This window comes from Chenopodium quinoa, unplaced genomic scaffold, assembly GCF_001683475.1.
Source record: "Chenopodium quinoa cultivar QQ74 unplaced genomic scaffold, ASM168347v1, whole genome shotgun sequence".
Lineage (NCBI taxonomy): Eukaryota > Viridiplantae > Streptophyta > Magnoliopsida > Caryophyllales > Amaranthaceae > Chenopodium > Chenopodium quinoa.
Window position 1 is genome coordinate 10,238,689 of NW_018745684.1, and position 16,483 is coordinate 10,255,171.

General features: G+C 38.4%; 1 long non-coding RNA gene across 1 annotated transcript; it reads right to left on the reverse strand.

Annotated features, from left to right (window-relative positions):
- Positions 1-541: 541 nt before the first annotated feature.
- LOC110717946 lies at positions 542-2,651 on the reverse strand. Its single transcript, XR_002510824.1, has 3 exons — positions 2,550-2,651; positions 788-1,246; positions 542-620 (listed from the first exon to the last, which is right to left on the reverse strand). It is a non-coding gene; the product is annotated as an uncharacterized LOC110717946 (long non-coding RNA).
- Positions 2,652-16,483: the final 13,832 nt, after the last annotated feature.

Consider the following 16,483-nt stretch of genomic DNA (forward strand, 5'->3'; position numbering starts at 1 on the left):
AGAAGCATTATCACTATATAATGAAAGCTCATCCCGATCCGAACTACTACCGTGATTCGTTCTCGCTCCAAAATGTTAGCACAAGACTTCGAGACATAGTTAACTACCTTCGTTGTGATGATACTCAAGTGCAAACTCCATGTGAAGGTGCAATATGTACATATATTATCTCATCTTTTTTTGTTAGAAATTTGCAAACATAAAAAATACGTGTTTTGTGCATGCTTTTTGACGTTTCCTAATAATTAATCATCTTCTTTTTGGTCAATTTACAGATAATGATACAAATAATGAGTACAATCAAAATGATGAGATGCGCTACCTAATCGCCGTCCCAGATGTTTCAAGGGTGATTGACTACGATAGTACTCAACAACTGCCTTCGAGCTCTATGAATGAGGCTTCGTCTAGTAGTGTTCAGCGTTCATGGGGAACCAATGACTTTTTTTCCAATGGCTCGTTAGGAGATATCGTGAGGAGATATTGTTAGAAGTGGCAAACAAAAAGAAGATAATCCACATTCTCTTTCTAGCTCGAGCTGTTTGGAATTAGTTGTCATGGAGAGCTTGAGTCAGTTACAGCTACAAAGCCTTCCATTGTACTCTGTACAGCATAATTCCCTAGAGGATAAGAAATTAGAACAGTTAGAAGTGCGAAATTGAACAGTATGTAGTGTGCAGTCGTGCAGTTGCAAAATTGTCGCAAAACAGAGAATTCTTACATTTGATTAGCAATAAATATCCTAACTTTACTGAAATCATAACTATATGAATCCGAAAAATCTTACATCTAGTCATCACCATAAGCTCGAAAGCTATAACGCTCCTGGTAAAAGTCATTGAACCACAGGTCAGCCTCGAACCACTTGGGATAGCGCACAAGATCACCAGCCTTAAAACTCATATATTGCTTGCTCCCTTCCGGAACAACTCTAACCTCTCCCTCTTCGATATAGACAAGCTGATCCACATGCCAGTCCCAGGGCAATTTGCATTTTCCAGTCTTCCATACTGACCATCTTGATACACCAAGCTCATCTAATCGCTTGGGAGATATTTTTCTTTCTACCCTTATCTGATAAAGTTCTTCCAAAGACTTCTCTACTCTCATTGCCTTTACACAACAAACTCTGCCAAGATTATGATCACGCCTTTTAACTTCTGTGTTGGTTCGGATAGTTGAGCCGTGAAATGTTGATGAAAACAGAATACTGGCCATCACTGAATACAGCTCCTAGCTAATTTTCCTGCAGCAAAATTTTGAAAGACCAAACTTAGAAATTAAGAGCCCTACAGCATGACTGTAAATACTACGAGCTAGTGCCTAAATGGCTAACAGTCGAAATAGAGATGCTGAAGAAACAGGGGCCTATTCGTTTCGAGGGTACAACAGAAGACAAGAAAATCAATAATCTTCATAACTGTAAACTATTGTGTTTAGTTTGAAAATTTTCAGTCTCCTTTCTCTAATTTTTTATGTACGGAATTACCCCAAATGACTTCACTGATTCCAACCCCCCACAGGATTTTCGATTCCCCCAGACTTCTCTACACCCTCACCTCTTCCATTACCACCAATCCACCAGCTAAATCTTGTAAAGACCAAACAAGTATAAGAGCCCCAACACATTATGCAGGAATTATAAAAGAACTACAAGATTATGTTGAACAAGCAAAACATAAGTATTTGACTATTATGTTATAGGATTTATTAGCATTTAAATGTGGACAAAGCAGTGTGAGATATGATTAACATTCCATACCGAACATGGAAAATTCACAATTTAACCCATACATTATTATTGGCAAACAACAACAAGCATCTCGACAAAATGGTCTACACCAATTACATTCAGAACCAAGCATTTTCATCGCTAGAGAGCTGAGCTAAACTTGAAATTCAGATATACTACTCTAAACACTGAAACATAAACAGTATAGGGGGATTAATCCCTCCACTTTATACTGTCGGGATTACTACTTAACAAAATATTTTCATTATCGCGACTATTTCACTTCATATATACACCCACTATCCATTACACCCAAGGAATCAATCAATCAAAGCCTTAATTCCATAAGTGGGGTCAACTACATGAACTAAATTTGATTATTCCATGTAATCAATTGGTTATAATATAAATCAATGCATAATACTGGTTATAATATAACACCCAAGGAATCAATTGGTTATAATATAAATCAATGCACAATATTGGGAATTTCCCTAATTTTAAATCAACTATCTAGCAGAATTCCTTCCAGGAAATTGATATAAAAATTACAATTTTACCCTCTTTCTCCTTCGCCTTATCTGTAAGACTGAAGTCCTCACAACAACCAGTAACACCACCGGCAAAGCTAAATTACCACTATTTTCCTCAAAAACACCCAAAATTATACTAGCTTAAACAAATTAATGAATTGGTTTTGTTAATTTTGAAATTTCAGTGTGAAAATGAGCTAAAATAACATGAAATTGAAATTGAAATAAGCATGAAAATAACAAAAATGGAAGTAAAATAAAGGAGGGTAGAATTGAAAGCATACCAGAGTCCTTAATGGCGGGTGCGAGGAGAAGTGAAAGGGGGTTATCAGTTTACTGGAGAAGTGGAGATTGGTGTATTTGGTTTAGCAAAGTTGTTCAATTTGCACTTTTTTATTACATCTTGTTTAGTTGGGTGGGCTGGGTTTCAGAAATGCTATGATGGCCCATTTGGACTTTTGAGGCCGGGTTTGGGGATTTTTAAATTTTACCTTGCTCGTTCGGATATTTCCCCCTATGCAACTATAGATATTTTGTCCGTTGATTAATGATACTCTCTTCGTTTTGTAATAAAACGTAATAGTAGGATGGGTATAAAGTTTTAGGAAAATTATTGGATAAGGTTTAAAAAAGGAATTTTATAATATAAAGTATAATTAGTATAGATATATTTAATTGTAAATAGAGAGAGATATAATAGAAAAGTTCTGGATAGTATGATTAGGGTTGGTAGAAAAGAAAATTAATAAAATATTAGTGTGTCCTTATCAAATTAAGAAGTGTTGCAATTACTCGTATTATGAAACGGATGAAGAAGGAAAGTGTTGTAATTACTCGTATTATGAAACGAATGAAGAAGGAAAGTGTTGCAATTACTCGTATTATGAAACGAATGAAGAAGGAAAGTGTTGCTATTATACGAAACGGAGGGAGTATTAGCCTTGCGTCTATTCAAAAAAAAAATTTATTTAAATTTTGAAACGCATGGAATTGTCCAATTAAGAAGCTAAACTTGGATATATTTAGAATTAAAAACTATTAACTATCGAATATTAAGGATAATCTAACTACACATATTTTTTGTTATGAATTTCCAAATTTATGTTATTTAAAAAAAAATGCATTTTAATGCTTATGTAGTCATAGGTAGCCTAGGATAGCTCTTAAATGGGCCTAGTCCACACTAAGGGAAATGATTTTGGCACACCTCAATGTGAGAGCACAATTTTCTATGCTATTCTCACATAGAGGTGTGCCAAAATCAATTAAGGGTGTGCCAAATCAATTTCCCTACACTAATTTATTGTGGACCACTAATATTAGAGACATTATGGTTGTTTTATTAAATAAAAAGGTCACTATATTAAAATAAAGGTTATTATGTTGAAATAAAAGTCATTGTGGTATTATAAAGGCTATAATAGGTTATTTTATTTTTTTAATGACATTTTTTATATACTGGTGAATATAAATAATAAAGGTTACTATGTTAAAATTAGGGTCACTATGTTTAACATAACGTCGTATTTCAGATTCACAACAATATTAAATGTCACACAAGGTTTAATAAAGGTTAATATATTAAAAATAAGGTTACTATGTTAAAATTAGGGTCACTATGTTTCATATAATGTCAGTTACATGCATATAATCCGGATTCACAATAATATTATTGTGAACCAGGTCCACACAAATTTTTTTAAGAGATTAAACTATAAAAAAATATTATTATAACAAAAGCTATTGGCATCATCGTAGTACACATGGCAAGTTCTCCTTAGTTATTTTTCTCCGTTTGCATTAATCTATACTCTACTTATAATCTTTCAAAAATAAACTTGCAATTCTACACTTTTCCATGCATATCTATTGCAATTTGCAACACTTTCACAACATTTTCATTTGTATTTAAATTAAAGTTTTGTAAAGCGACTTATTATTTGTGTTAAGTCTTAACACTAAAGTTTCCTCTAGGGTTTTCTCTTGGGAGGGTTTTTGCTCTAATTTTTTCGCTAGTTCCTGCTTCTACTTCGAAGATTTCTTGATCTTTTCTCTACTTGCTGATAATGTCAAAAGAATTCTCTTCTATGGAGGAAAATTCAGATGTTACGAATGATCATATTTCGAAAGCGAGTGATATTGATTGGGTGGAAGAAGGGGGGAAGGATGAAGAGGCTCAGATCGAATTGGCAATTGTGGGACGAATTCACACCTCTCGTAATGTCGATTCGAATGCTTTAATCTTGACAATGAAGAAAAGTTGGAACCCTAAGCATGGAGACGAGGCGAACATAATTGGTGACAAATCTTTCTTCTTCCAATCTCATCACTGGAAGGACAAGCAAATTGTTATGGATTTACAACTATGGCATTTTGATCAACACATTTTGATCCTGGATGATATTAAAGGTAATTCAAAACCTTCTGATATACCCTTAAACTTGGTTCCCCTTTGGCTCAGAATCTATGATTTACCCTTCAAAGGTAGGAATAATGAGGGCAATTCTAGGAGGATTATAGATAAAATTGGACTGTTTCTTGACATGGATAAATTTGATGTTATTGACATTAATAAATCTTCGCCAATTCGAGTGCTTATTGATGTGAATAAACCATTGAAAAATGTTGTCGAACTTAAAACGGGAAAAGGGACAATTGAGGTCCCTATAAAATATGAAAAACTCCCTGTTTTTTGCTATGTTTGCGGTTTACTTGGATATGGTGAAAAGATTGCGAGGAGAATGTAATGACCAGAAGATTTAGTGAAAATTTAAGGGTTTCAACACCCTGGAAGACTGCAAATAATGATGTTGGTGACGATGTTGAGGGGCTGAGTAATGCAGTAAAGCGTTTGTTCATAACAAAAGAAGAAACGCAAGTCAAGAAGATATGTGAGAAAGGGGAAATAAGGGAGGAGAGGCAGATTACAGTGAAGAAAGAAAATAAGAGGGGGGAGGGGGGAAAGCAGGTCGAGAAATAGGGAAAAATTGTTGAAGGTGTAAGGGTCAGGGAAGAAAAACAGAATGAGGCTGCTGGTAGTAAGCTCTGTAATGTTCGAGATCAAGTTGCCACAAAGGTAGCCATATGCAGAGAGAACGTGCAAGAAGCAGAACTAATATGCCTACCTGATGAAGTTGGACCGAAAGGAGGTATGAGACAATGGAAGAGAATTTCCAGAACAAAAGGGGGTGAGGAGAATGTGAAGACACAGATAGCAGAAGGCAGCAAGAGAGTTAGAGAAGAGGGTGAGAATGTAGAGCAGGAACTTCATATACAAAAGAAAATAATTTATACAAATTTGTGAGTGGTGTGGGGCCAAGGGCGGAGGTTGGCGAAGACCAACCTCGCCAAACCCAATGAATATTTTAGCTTAGAACTGTCAGGGAATGGGCAATCCCGAGCAATTCGACAACTCTGATTGTGGGATTTGGAATCATTGCCCAAGTTTGGTTTTTATTTCAGAAACAATGGTGGATAGGAAGATTATGTAGGACCTTAGAGGTTCATTTGGCTTTCATGCAGCATTTGGGGTTTCGAGCGTAGGGAAGGCATGAGGTCAATGTATGTATTGGAAAGAGGAGGTGGATTTTCGTATTGTTTCTTTCTCCCAACATCACATATGTGGTGATATTTGGAGTGGGGGGATTGTTGTTTGGAGATATGTGGGGATTTATGGTTGGGCGAAAGCTGAGGAGAAGCCTAACACTTGGAGACTAATAAATCACCTCTGTGAGGATGATATTGCTCTTCTCTTTGGAGGTGAATTTAATGAAATCTTGACCTACGAAGAGAGAGAAGGTGGTGCTGGTGGGGTTAGAAGAGAGTTGGAAAATTTTCGTGATGTGGTGGAAATAAATAGGCTGCATGATTTGGGATTTCAAGGCACCTGTAGAACGCCTGCTATGATTCTATGCATGTGAGGGAAAGGTTGGACAGATTTTTGGGTTTTGAGAGATGGTGTTCTCTTTATCCAAAAGCAACTGTGGATCATTTATTGAGGGTAAAATCATATCACATTCTTTTACTACTCTCGTGCACTGATGAAAACCACAAAAAGAAGAAAAAAAAAGGAGATTTATGTTTGAGACGTGCTGGTTGTTAGATGAGGGATGTGAAGAATTAGTGAAGTGCTGGTGTTCTGGAAAGAATTGCAAGAGTAAGTAAAAATCTAGAACAATGGAGTGGGGAGCATTTTCATCAGCTAGAGAAAGAAATAAAGGGTGCCGAATTAGCTTTTGAAAAGGCACAAGCTCTTCCAGTCATCGAGGAAAGTTGTGACGAATGTGGCAGACTTGAGCAATATTTAGAAGAGTTGCATGAAAAATTTGAAGCATACTGGCATTTGCGATCTCGGGTTTCTGAGGTTCGGGACGTAGACAAGCATACAAAATACTATCATCATAAGGCGTCTCAACGTCAAAAGAAGAACCAAATTACAGGTCTTTGGGATGAAAATGGGATATGGAAAGTGGAAGATGATGAATTGCTGAATATTATGAGTAATTATTTTGCCGGAATTTTTACGTCTACAAACCCCACGAGCCTTGACTTGACCCTGTGCTTGACTGTGTTCAGAAGTCAGTTTCGGATAATATGAATGCAGCTTTGTTGAGGCGTTTCACAAGAGAGGAAGTTCATCAAGCACTCAAGCAAATGCACCCAAGCAAAGCCCCGGGGCCAGACGGAATGCATGCAATTTTTTACAATGCCCTGGGGTGTTGAATGAGAATCCTCTTCCGGTTCATATAAATGCAACCAACATAACCCTGATTCCGAAGAATAAAGAACCACAAAATGCAGCTGATTTTCGACCCATAAGCCTTTGTAATGTTATTTACAAGCTCATTTCAAAATGTGTGGTGCTCCGATTGGAAAATGTGTTAGGGGAGTTGATATCAGAAAATCAAAGTGCTTTCGATCTAGGAAGACTAATTACAGATAATGCTTTGATTGCCATGGAACTCTTCCATACCATGAAGACCAGAAGCAAAGGAAGAAAAGGACACATTGCTATGAAGTTAGATATGAGTAAGGCTTATGATAGGGTGGAATGGGGCTTTCTAAGACAACTTCTTCTGAAAATGGATTTTGATGGAAGATGGGTTAATCTGGTGATGACGTTGGTTTCTACTGTAAATTACTCCTTTATCATCAACGGGAAACTATGCGGTTCGGTGACTCCTTCTAGAGGTCTGCGACAGGGAGACCCCCTTTCCCCGTATCTTTTTATTATTGTTGCTGACGCCTTTTCCCAGATGATTCAGAGGAGAGTTTCTTCTGGTGACATTCATGGTGCCAAGGCAAGTAGAAATGGTACGGGAATTTCTCACCTTCTTTTTGCAGATGGCAGTCTCCTTTTTACCAGGACTAACTGACAGGAATGCTCAATCATTGTTGATATTCTCAACCAGTACAAAGTAGCATCCGGGCAGAAAATTAATTATGAAAAATCGAAAGTGTCCTTTAGTAAAGGAGTAAGAGTAGAGCAAAAGGAAGAGATAATGAGAATTTTGAACATGAGACAAGTGGAAAAGCATGAAAAATATCTAGGCATTCCAAATATTTTAGGGAGATCTAAAAGATCAGTTTTTGAGGCTTTACTTGATAGAATAGAGAAAAAGCTTCAAGGTTGGAAGGAGAGGCTTTTGTCTCAAGTGGGAAAGGAGATTTTATTGAAGTCAGTCATACAAGCAATCCCGACTTATATTTTAGGAGTTTTTAAGTTCCCGGTGGAGGTTATTCAAAAGATTCATTCACTGATGGCAAGATTTTTTTGGGGTGAGAGTGGGGATAAGAGACACATTCATTGGAAGAGTTGGGAGTCCTTATGCACTCTCAAGTGTCTTGGAGGAATGGGTTTTCGAGATCTTGCGGTATTCAATGATGCTTTATTGGGGAGACAGGCTTGGAGATTGACTTCCAACACCGACTCTCTTCGATCCTTAGTAAGGTGATGAAGGCAAAGTATTACCCCCGGTGTGATTTTCTTGATGGTCACTTGGGTTATGCGGGAAGTTACTCTTGGAGGAGTATATGGAGCACGAAAGCTTTAATCAAAGAAGGCATGATTTGGAGAGTAGGGGACGGGGAGAAAATCGATGTTTGGAATGACCCTTGGTTAGTGGATGATAACACTCGTTTTGCCACTAGCTCTCCTTCTACAAGTATTGTCAAGTTTAGAGACTTTATTAATCTCGACAACTTGGAGTGGGACTGGGATTTGGTCAGCTTGCATTTTAATGAGCGAGACAGACAATGAATACTATCTATCCCCTTGAGCTTCCGAACCTCGCATGATGACATAGCTTGGGCTTTCTCAAAGGATGGGAATTACTCTGTAAAGACAACATATATGTTAGGAAAGGGTTGCAACCTTGATGACTTTCACACTACTTGGGTGGAAATTTGGAAGGCTAATGTGTGTCCAAAAGCCATAAATTTTTTGTAGCGTTTTTGCACACAAACCCTCACTGTGCGTAGCTTGTTGAAATATCGTCACTTAACTGAAATGGATAGTTGTCCTTGGTGTGAGAGTTGTGAGGAAACATGGTGGCATGTTTTTTTTGGCTGTGAAAGAGTGCATGAGTTATGGGAGGCTGCTGGCTGCTCTGAAATGATGCCACAAGTTTCCAAGGAAGCCCGTGTGAATTGTTTGAAGGCTGGAAAAATGTGTCTCAGGATATTAAAAGCTGAGGTTTCTATTTGCTTTGGGGGATTTGGCTTGATCGAAATCTAAAGGTCTTTCAACAAAAGAATACCTCGGCATCTATGCTTAATGATCGTGTGGCTAGATGGGTAGATGAAAATGACAGGTACGCAAAGGTTATTAATTCTACCTCTCTGAACTCTCCTTCTCCAAGTCCTATTGTATGGCATCCTCCCCCAAAGGATGTAATCAAGATCAATACACATGCCTCTTTGGTTGATGAAGGCTGGGTGGGTTTAGGTGTGGTGTCCCGTGATTCGAATGGTAATGTTTTGTTTGCAGTTTTGAGAAGAATCAGGGCATGGTGGCAAGTTGAGATTCCAAAAGCCAAAGCTTTTGTATTAGCTCTGAGCATAGGACGCAAGTATGGCCTAGAACATGTCATAATAGAGATGGAATGTCAGGTTGTTGTCAATCGGCTATCGAAAGGTGCCACTCATCTCACTGACTTGGATACAATTCTCAGTGATGCCATGAAGCCGGAATTAGCATTTGCAAGCCTTCGGTGGACTCATGTGAAGAGGGATGGTAACTCAGTAGCTCACAATTTGGCAAAATTTCTTCCTTTTAGAGCAAATTTGGGACAATAGTTTTCCCCCTAATGTAGCTCCATTTGTTTCTCATGGACACTATTGCTATTAATAGTTAATTTTGCTTTGCCTTTCAAAAAAAAATTAACGTTTTGTATATATATTCAGTACTTTCATTGTTTTTTATTTTTTAATCTAATGTTCACAATTTACGCTTGTCAATGCATTTTATAACTTTAATATATTTTTGCATTTACTAATCATTAAAGAAGATCAATGTGTGTATAAAAATAGTGTAAAGTTTCAAATGTTGCAATTAAAAAGAACGAATGAAATTTTTTTTTTTTCCAGTTTATATACCTTCATCTATAGATTATAGAGTTCTTAAAAAATTCATATTTATTTAAAATTGTGCATCAAGGAATCCTGCCAAGTCCATATTGTTGTAAAATAAGTGTTTCAAAGGCTACAAAAATATAAAAATAATGTGTTTGTTTGATCAAAGGAAAATGGTTTGGCGTGGCATTTCGTCACTGAATTTGAAAACTAATTCTGGTGCAACCGGGGTGCACATTGTATCGCCGGTATGTTCCTTAAGGTTACACACCACTCTCACTCAAAGGCACTTTTGGGTGAGAGGTGGAGTCATATAAACTTATGCCCAAAAAAGAAGAATGTGTTTAGCTCTTTGTGGATAAGTATATTGTAGTATCATATATTTTCTGATTTTCTTCACTAAGGAATATATATGATTCACAAGGTAAAATGAAAGAAAGACAAAGAGCTTAATCAGCAATTAAGAGAATTAACCAACCCATAAACATCCCATTAAGAAAAGGAGTTAAGTGGAGGTTACAAAGGAATCCCAATAAAAAGAACAAGAATAATGCTAAGAGAATGAATCTAGACATGGAAAAAGTCTACTCCACAACTCGCTTGTGGACAATCGTTGTTGGCCACAAGCCACTTGTGAAGTAAGCTAATTTCCTTCTAGAATAGACATGAAAAATTCTACTACACAACCCATTTGTGGGCAAACGTTGTAGAAATAACATAAAAATCAATATATATTACCTTGAAGCAAGTAGTGAGAATCAAACTTAATCACAAGTATAAGATTCTCACAAGGTACTAACAAAACTCTTGTACCGCCTCATAGGTAAAAGTTTCAAAACATACTTGAACTCAAATCTCATTTCTTATCCTCTAACATGGAACTCACTAATTCACTTAGGTTATCACTTAAAAGGCATACTATTCTCCATCCGCTTGATGAAAAACTAGTATAAAAGAATGATGGTAAAACAACCAACCATCTAAGTGAGACATGAATACATGGTTCTAATAAAGACAAGAAAGTCATAAACCTTTACTCGTGAGTTTAGCCTTGAACACTTCCAACAAAACTTGGTGAGTTGGTGAAATAACATCGAAAAGGCCATTAGAAGATATATTAAGAGAAACAATCCTTGAAGAAAAGTTGTAAGACTCTAAGCATATTAGACATGGACTAACTCAACCTCAATGGTTTCTTCTAGAGATTTGCTAAACATCGCCCGCAAATTACCATATAAAGCCCATAAATATAACTTGGTGTGACTTTATTGCCCTTTTCCTTTAAAAAAAACACTCTCTACTTCTCTCTAAAAAAATCAGAAAATCTACCTCTCCTAAATAAATTAATTACGACAATGTCGCGGCGGCAAGGGAAAGAGGTGGCGGCGGTGACGGCGGAGGAAATTCGGCGACCTGTTGGCAAGGTAATTATTTAAGTTTTTTTTTTAAAAAAAAAAAAAAAAAAAAAAGAAGACGGTGGCGCGTGGTGGGGCGTCAGCTCCGGCCACCAAAGACGGTGGGGTGGCGTCTGGCTTGGAAGCCCAGCCACCGGCGCAGGCGTCCAAACCAGAAGTCAGCCCATTGGCTTTGGCGTCTAGATCTGGCGCCTGTGCCAATGGGTGGGCTTCCAGCTCAGGCGCCTGCCCACTGGCTACGGCTGCCGGAGCTGGCGCCACCGCCAGTGGGTGGGCGTCCTGGCCAGGCGCCCAACCCTTTTTTTTTTTCTTTTTTTTTTTGGTTTTTTTTTTATTTTGCAAAATCAGAAATTTAGTTTTATTTAAAATAATTTAGTTTTATGTCTAATTTTTTTTTTGTTAATGTGTTTTATTTTTGTTTAAATATTTATCAACTTTATGTGTTTTTTTTTATAAATCGTGTATACTTTATTTTTATAAAATCAGATTTTTTTTTTGTGTATATATTTTATTTTTTTTATGTTTGATGTTTAAACATTTTTTATGCCTTAATTGATGTAGTATGTGGAAATTGTTTGTGTTAATGTGTAATTGTTTTTTTTATTTAAAATGTGTAATACATTAGGGTATTATGTGTGTATTTGTGTATGTGTAATATATTTGTTTTTTATTTTTTATGTTTAGTTATTTGAAATAATTTTTATTTTTTTTGGAACTCATACATTTTTTAATATATTAGGGTATTATGTGTGTATTTGTGTAGAGAACGGATCCACCGTCGGGATGAGGATGACGATGACGATGATGATGCTGAGGAGGGTGACCAGGAGGAGGAGCAGGAGGAGGGCGCATATGAGGATGAGGATGTGGACGATGGGAGTGGACCATATGATGATTACGGTCCATTCAGTCAGAGGGTTGATGACATGTACGAGGCACATATGGTGGAGGTGCGTAAGGGTAGGGGTGGTAGGTTTGTTAGTAGATCTGGCACATCATCTACGTCCACTGTATCTGGGGCAAGTAGGAAACGGTCGAGGGCCGTTAATGATTCTTGGGTTGTTAGGAGTGAGCTGCCCGGTGGGCCTGTTGACGGGAGTGTGATTCCTAGCTTTCTAGGACACATAGCTGCCCGTATTTGGGAGGACCAGGAGAGTCCTTCATTTACGGGGTTGTTGAAATGTCATACCCGGGAAAAGACTTGTAGCTTTTTGCGTACATGGGCTGAGGCTTGGCCGGCGGAGAGCGAGATGTTCGAGCGCCTGGAGGGCACTGGGGTTAATCACGTTCCTGCCACCATGCACGATAAGATTGACAGTACGCTGATCACGGCTTTCGTTGAGCGATGGCAGCCGGATACAAACTCTTTCCACCTTCCGTTTGGTGAGATGACGATCATGTTACATGACGTCGAGGCCATTCTGGGAATTCGTGTTGAGGGTAAACAACTTTGTGCTGTGGCTGATGCGGATCAGGCAGATTTGCTGGCGGAGTTGTTGGCGGTGGACAGGGTTGCACTGTACACCGAGGCGCTTGGTGTTTAGGAACACGGCGGTGTGAAGATCGCATCCGTGTTGCAGCGGTGTTTGTACCCCAGTGCACATAGGACGCACGACGCACAGCTTAGTGCTTATGTTTTTCTACTCCTCGGATGTACCTTGTTTCCGGATAAGAGCGGCGGAAACAAGCTCAGGCCACGCGACATAGTAGAGGCGTGTGACCCCGACAGTGTAGGCCAGTTTTCCTGGGGATCGGCTACGTTGGCGTATTTGTATCGTCAACTAGGATTTGCGAGTCGGGCTGACGCGGCAGGTGTCACTAGGTGTCTGACTCTATTGCAGACCTGGATATACGAGTACTTTCCTGCATTGCGACCACATCGTGATCCGGTTCCTATTGATGAGGGGGTGCCGCGTGCTTGTGCGTGGAGTCCGCGCTTGGAGAAGAAGTCCGTTGACCGCCTCCGATCGATACGGTTATTGCTTGACAGGCTGTCCCCCTTAGAGGTAACGTTTATAAATTGTTTCTACATTTTATTATATTTACATATTATATTCATGTTATTAAATTTTAAAACTATGTGCAGGTGAACTGGATGCCTTTCGGCCCGCACCCTAGTGTTAGGGTACCCAGGACCCTGTACACGGGACTCATTCAGTATCGTGAGATCGTCGAGGCGTACATGCCCTAGCGTTGTCTTCGCCAGCTTGGATTTGTCCAAGTTGTCCCTCCTCCCCCGGCATGCCCGATGAAGGCGGTCCGACCTGCATCGTCGAGGGACTACGTCGTGCGATGGCCAGATATCATGATTGGGACGTGGGACCAGTTTCCGATGGTGGCCCGCTTATGGACTACGGAGTTGCAGCGGGCGCCCTCTGGGCATCCTCCCATGTGTGACCAGTACTACATGGAATGGTTCAACCGGTATTCGCACCCGAGATTGATCGCAGATCTCGACCACATCGATGATGATTGTTTGCCACCGCCTACTGCCACGGAAGCTGTATGTCTCATAAAATATTTATCGTTGTTTTTTAATTAAGTTTTATATGTTGTTATTGTATTTCATCTTTTATTTTTTGTTGTATGCAGTGGATGGGAAAGATAATGCAGAACGTATAGAAACTCTCTCTGGAGAAGGACAACATGAGTGCAACAGTGAGAGCTACTGTTGATAGTCTGGAACAGACCCTTGCGCATTGGGAGTCGGCGTCGAGGAGGGATTACTGATGGTTTTGATCGTTTAAATTTATTAAATTGAACATTATCTTTTAAGTTTGTAACATTTTAGATTGTTTTTTTAGCTTTCAACTTTGACATATTATCATTGCTGTTTTTCAACTTTGACATATTATCATTTTAGTTTTTACCGTTCGTGGATCCGCGCAACTTACCCATGCAACATATAGAATGCTGTAAGCAATACAATATAAAAAATTAATGTTCTCATTAAAAGAGCAACGTACGAATAAGGTTACATAGGAATAATGTAAACATGAAAAACTAAAATGCAGCTAGGGTGTTCCATTCGTGGATCCGGTCATCCCCATGATCTCAACCAGTGGGAACTTGTACTTGTTTGTCTTGTACGTTGAGTCGATCAAAATCACAAATGGCCAAGACTTGATCATATCAACACAATCAGAATGCACAAGGAAAAGATGAGTCACCTCAGTTGTATCTTCATCAGAATCAAACCAGAACAGGTAACCACGTGATTGTGCCTGGTGTAGCAGCTGCTGTATAGGGTTCCTTCCCTCTGACCGTTCAAACCTGAGTTGTTGTCTGACGTTGTAGATGTGTTTTCGGTTTGGATGGTCTTCTGGAAATTTCTCTAACACAGATGCTAATATTTTAGCAGGCTTGACTTGAGCATCACTCATTTCTTTCACAACCAGTTTCGCAGCAGGACTTAAGCCGCTCAGCTGTCGATGACCCTCTTCATATACTATCATCTCATGGTTGTGATACCCCCATTTAGAGTAACCAATCACTTCCCAACCGTCACAACTCCGTAGTTGTCGGACCTTTACTCTGAACTCACACCCATAGCCTTTCCGCTTTGTATCAAACCGAGTGGCTGTACGAAAATCTCTTTCTTCTCTTTTGCGATAACGGTCACATCTCAAAATGCGATCCATTCTACCATCCCGTTGAGATTTATGAGTTACTACTACCAAGAAAAATCCAGCTGCAATTGCAACTTGTTTTGCCCAATCAATCGCTTGTTGAGCTTTTTCGAATGGACCATCATGTCCAAATATCCCACTGTAATCATTTCCGTCTCCACCATAATTCTGCATCAATTATATATTATAATAAATACATTTAACGCATAATACATTTAATTTCTATATTTACACAGAATTAACACAAAAAAAAACATAATTATGTATAATATTATTCATACACATACACATACAAATTTTAAACACACTCATTTATAAAAGTCACATAAACAATTAAATATTTTGGTATACATTAACACAAATCTACTCACTACATACATAAACACATTAAATAATTAAACATAATTTAAATAAAACACCGTTTTGAATTTTCAATTTGAAATAAATTAAAAACAAAAAAAAAAAACCATTTCCAATTTTTTTTTAATACAATTTCGAATTGTCAAACTTAATTTTAAAAAAAAAAACCTTTCTCAACAATCAAACTTAATTTTTAAAAAAACCCAATTCGAATTTTCAAACTAAATTTAAAAAAAATACCATTTCGAATTTTCAAACTTAATTTTACAAAAACCTATTTCGAATTTTCAAAATTAATTTTAAAAAAAGCCATTTCGAAATTTTTAAAAAACTCATTTTCGATTTTTTTTTTTAAAAAAAAAAGTAGGCACAACAACAAAATCAAAGAAGGAAAAAAAAAAAAATTACTGGTGGCGTCTGCCAGGGGCGCCACAGCCACTAGACTGGCGCCTGGCAGGGCCGCCTCAGCCAGTAGAGTGGCGCCTGGCCAGGACGCCAGTCTGGTGGTCTGGGCGTCTAGGCTGGACGCCGGTCTGGTGGTTCTGGCGTCTGGCTTGGACGTCCATGCTACGGTTAGGGCGTCCATCCTAGGCGCCGGAGCCACCCCTACGGTAAACCGTGAATTTTAACGGTGACTTACCTCGTTTTCCGTCGACGACGACGTACCTCCGGCGTCCCCCACAACTCTGGCCTGCCCTCCGGTCTCCCCCGGCGAGTTAGTACGGCTCCACATTTTTTAAATCGAGATTTGTTCAATTTTAGAAAATGGAATCCCCCGGCGAGTTAGTACGGCTCCACTTTTTTTAAATCGAGATTTGTTCAATTTTAGAAAATGGAATCCCCCGGCGAGTTAGCACGGCTCCACATTTTTTAAATCGAGATTTGTTCAATTTTAGAAAAAGGGCATAATTGCCACACCAAGTCATATTTGTGGGCTTTATATGGTAATTTGCGGGCGATGTTTAGCGATTCACTTCTTCTAAGGTAAACGATCACTCACAACAACTCACTAAGATAAGGTAATACTCTATAAACATAGAGATACCAAAATAACAAATCAAGGCAAACAAACAATCGTCATCTTTAGCATAATTGGTCAATTTCATATTAATGCCCCTTATTCCTTTTATAGTCAAATTGTATACCATTAACAAAAGATATACATAAGAAGGGAATAAAGCAATCAAGAGATATAAGTACTCTCACATGCATATATAGCCAATCACTTGTCACTTAACCATG